The sequence below is a fragment of the Myotis brandtii genome, unplaced genomic scaffold (genome assembly GCF_000412655.1).
Source record: "Myotis brandtii unplaced genomic scaffold, ASM41265v1 scaffold292, whole genome shotgun sequence".
Taxonomy (NCBI): domain Eukaryota; kingdom Metazoa; phylum Chordata; class Mammalia; order Chiroptera; family Vespertilionidae; genus Myotis; species Myotis brandtii.
In genome coordinates, this window is record NW_005361156.1 from 353,801 (window position 1) to 358,382 (window position 4,582).

Below are 4,582 nucleotides of genomic sequence, written 5' to 3' on the forward strand. Positions count from 1 at the left end.
GAACTTGGACTAAGACTGTTGGCAATAAATTTGGGACTTGTTGGGCCCACATCCCCAGGGGTCTGCCCACCAGGGAAAGCACCAAAGCCTATACCCCTGGAGACCCACTGACACAGGACAGTCCCAGGGAAGGCAAGCAGCGAGGCTGGGAGGACATAACCTTTACTGGGTAGGATAAACTCCTTCAGTCACTTCCTTGTAGCCTATCAGTAGAGCAGTGACCTTGGAATAGCCCTTATAATGGAACACAGAGATTAACCTAGGTAGGATTAAATTCAACCGAACTAGATAGAGACAGGATTTTTGGCTAAGGTCAGATAAGGAACAAGGAACTGTAGAACGGTTACCCAAACATACCATGATGTGATTATAGAGGCATGCTTATAGAATCAAATAGTATAAATATAGATGTAACAGGACAATAAAGAGAGAACCTCGCCATGACGATCACCTGGGGGAAAAAATGTACCTACTGTATGTAAAAGGTGAGGAAAAGCTTGGAAAAATCACCCCAAGTTTGACAAGATCTGTTTATGCGATTTTAGCGAGGGGCATACAATTCAAAAGGAAGGGAGCCTCTAGGGATGGGGGAGCATCTGGCAGCACTTGCCCATCTGGGGACCGGTGCACATCATCCTGCTTTTCCTCACTGACACCAGTGCCTGGTGGCAACTGAAAGCCAGATGTTCTGGCTTCTCCTGGAAGCGAAACTGGTGAGTGGGTCAGAGTGTAATTCATTAAAGACATGGCTTCGTAGCATCCTTCCTGTGGTCTGTAATGGCCTTGACTCTCCGCCTCCGAGGGAGCCTCGAGACCATTTAATCCACCCTCAGGGCAGCGAGGTGATAGCCTGTATCTGTGACCGCTGGGGACCTGGCAGAAGAAGGAGGAAGAGGGCTGGCTTGGCCCCTGTGACCCTGGTCAGCTGAGTAGAAACAAGACCCTGTGATTCCTGACCCAGTCACCTTTCGGGAACACCTGTTCCCCAGGAGACAGGTAGGAAGAAGGTCTGTTCTGTCAGCTCTTGGTCTGCATCTCTTCCAGAGGCAAAGCCTCCCCTCCCCCAAGGACACTGTAGAAAATGGGATTTGTGATACCTGACATCCCCGGACCTCAAGTCTTAGGATTTTCTTCAAAAGCCAGCGCCACGTTACGTGTCCATGTCCACCACGTCGTGGTCATGTCAGTATGTGTTCAGTCTTGAATATTTGTGGTTGCCCTTGAGAAAGGTGTGTGTATGAGAACCAAGATCAGCCGGGGCACCTTCAGGGCCTTCCCGGGGAAAACCCAGTGCCTCTGGTTCCCTCGATCCTACCTCCTAACCTCGCAAAAGCAGTTATACCCTCCATCCTTGTCTCAGGAAAGCAGGTCGTGTCACAAAGCGTAGCGTCCGTGCCTGGAGCTCAAGTTGTGGAAGAGGAGGCGAAAAGGATCGAGACTAATTTGGAAAAGGTGTGTGAGGAAAATCCACTGGTTCTTAAAGAGGTTTGGAAGGTAAAGTCAGATGCAGCTTAAAAAGCAAAGAGCAATACTCATGTGGGCCTTTTGCTTACGGAAGCAGCCTCAGAGGGCTGCAAGCTGGGCCTGCTGGCTGGGAAATTTGGCAAAAGACTCAAGTGGGTTTCGGTGGAGACAGACTCAGAGGGAGGTTCATCTGTGCACCCAAAGACAGAGGTTAGTGCCTCAGCCCTCTTATCTCTTTTGGGGTCCCCCTATAAGGCAGGAGGGCCGCCTTTTGCTTACGGAAGCAGCCCCGGAGGGCTGCAGGCTCGGCCTGCTGGCTGGGAATTTGGCAAAAGATTCAAGTGGGTTTCGGTGGAGACAGACTCAGAGGGAGAGTCATCTGTGCACCCAAAGACAGAGGTTAGTGCCTCAGCCCTCTTATCTCTTTTGGGGTCCCCCTATAAGGCAGGAGGGCCTGGGATGAGAGGGGCACCAGAGCCATGAACCCCAAGGAGCAAGGGAGCCTTGAAAGTTGGGCACGACTGTGTCAATCGCTCCTGGATCTTGAAGACAGCTTGTGGAGGCGTGAAGGTGGGGGAAAGGCTCAGAAAGCTCAAAGCAGCCTGGTTCGTCTCCCTGAAGGCCCCAGCCAGAATCTTGTTGAGAGACCTTCAAACATCCAGGAACTGTGTGACCTTTTCCTTAAGTCTGTTAGTCTTAGTCTTAGTTTCTCTATAATTACCAGTGGCTAAAACATCAAAGGAGTTTTGTTTGTTTCAAGGACAGAAGGAAAGAGGCCTGTCCCAGAACCAAGTGTGACGAGCACAGGGGGCTTTGGACTGCTGGCCTCAGGCCTCCTCGGTGGAATCTTCTGTCTTGGGTGTCTCAGGTCTATGCCAAGAAGGTGGCCCCGCTGGCTGTGAACAAGACAAGACCTCCTTCACTCAGGATGAGGAATGTGTTTGCCCTTCTGGCTTCAATGGAGCTGGAAATGTTCCATTTTTTAATTAGTGACTGAGGAAGAGCCTGTCACCTTTGTCGAGGGCCTCAGCCTCAGCTCTCCCTTAGGGAAGCTAGCTTGTGAGCTGGGAGGAGGGAGGCACTCCTCTGGGGATGGGGTGACTGTGTTGAGAAGAGGGGAGCACTGAAATACACAGGGCTGGGGGACAGTCCACGTATCAGGTTTGTCTGTGAATCCCATCCTAGACCTCATCTCAGAGTCCAGATCATGTATCTGACCTGCTTACTCAACTTTGCCTCTTGAATGTCTCACAGGCACTGGCAACTCAATGGACCCCCAAAGCCATGGGCTGTCTACACACACCCAACCTCTCCTCTCTCCTCCCCCCATACTTCCTGGGGGAGTGGGCGGCAAACTTCTATGGCCACGCAGGATGTCCAGTGGGCAGCTGAGTTCATGGACGCTCCCTCCCTGTAGTCTGGAGTCTGCTCACCTGAGCCCCTTCCCACTGCACTCACCTTGGTTGAGGCTACTCCTGATTTTTAGTCCTGCCTTCTTTGCTTTCCTGCAGCATTTCATAATGCTGACCCTTCCTTCTGTCAAACTCCAGCCTTCCTGGATTTATTCTATGGGGTCCCCTGTCCTCTGCCTCGTCTCTGCCACTAACACTTCTTTCCAGGCTGCTGTGGTGGATGTTCATCTAGCTCATTAAATTTTGTTGCTCCTCAAGATTGAAACATCATCTCTCTGTCCTTTTTTTAATAAATATATTTTATTGATTTTTTTACAGAGAGGAAGGGAGAGGGATAGAGAGTTAGAACAAACCTGGGACCTTTGAGTCTGCAGGCCGACGCTCTGTCCACTGAGCCAAACCGGTTAGGGCTGTCCTTCTCATTCTTTACACATTGTCCCCGCCTGATCTCATTCGTTTCTCTGAATCCCATTATCTTGTTTACTGATGTCTCCTAAGTAGCCACATCCCCAGTCCTGTGCTTCAGACGTGCATATATACATGCCTATTAGGCAGCCTCACTCAGACATCTTCTAGTTGTTTTTTTAATTTTAATATTTTTATTTTTTTTAAAATATTTTTTATTGACTTCAGAGAGGAAGCAAGAGGGACAGAGAGATAGGAACATCAATGATGAGAGAGAATCATTGATTGGCTGCCTCCTGCACGCCCCACACTGAGGATCAAGCCCGCAACCCAGGCATGTGCCCTGACCAGGAATTGAACCGGGACCTCCTGGTTCATAGGTCAACGCTCAACCACTGAGCCACGACAGCAGGGCTAATGGAATGTTTTTTAAAAGAATGAAGTACAGATAATGTTACATACAACATGGACCTCAAAAACATTAAGTGAAAGAAGCCAGTCACAAAAGGCCACATGTTATGTGATTCTGTTTATGTGAAATGTCCAGGATAGGCGAATCTATAGAGACAGTAGATTAGTGGTTGCCAGGGCCTGGGGCATTGGAGGAAATGAGGAGTGGCTGCCAATGGATACAGGGTTTCTTTTGGGGGTGATGATATGTCCTAATATTGATTGTGATGATGGACCCACTCTGAATATGCTAAAAAAACATTCATCAGTGGGTGAATGTGGTGAATGTGGTGAATGGGTGAACTGTATGGTATGTGAATTATGCATCATCAATAAAGTTACAAATAGAAAGGAAGGAAGGTGGAAGGAAGGAAAAGAAAATATGGGACAAGGCTACATGGTCCTGGGCAGACCCTCAATCTAGCCTAATTGTCATCACTCATCCATCAACATACATTTACTGAAGCTCACATAGAAGAAAGTATGAACTTATTCCATAAACTTGGGTGAAAGGCAATGTGACATTTCTTTGTATTATTTAAAATCAAATGACATCTGCTGCAAGGCCCTCATCCTGCCCAGCTGGCAAGAAATCAGATTTCTATTTTCCTGGAACTTATCTGCATTTTGTAAAGATTCATAGTTGGAAATACCGAATTTAAATCATGTTAAACTTGCTCCTCTGTTTCTCTATTTCCTCCTAGAAGTCGCACTTGAATGAATCCTATCTAATAATAGACAAACATGGTAATTGACCGTACCTTTGCTACGCCTCCCATTGGCTAATCATCGTGATATGCAAATTAACCACCAACAAAGATGGCAGCTAATTTGCATACTGCAGGCAGGGC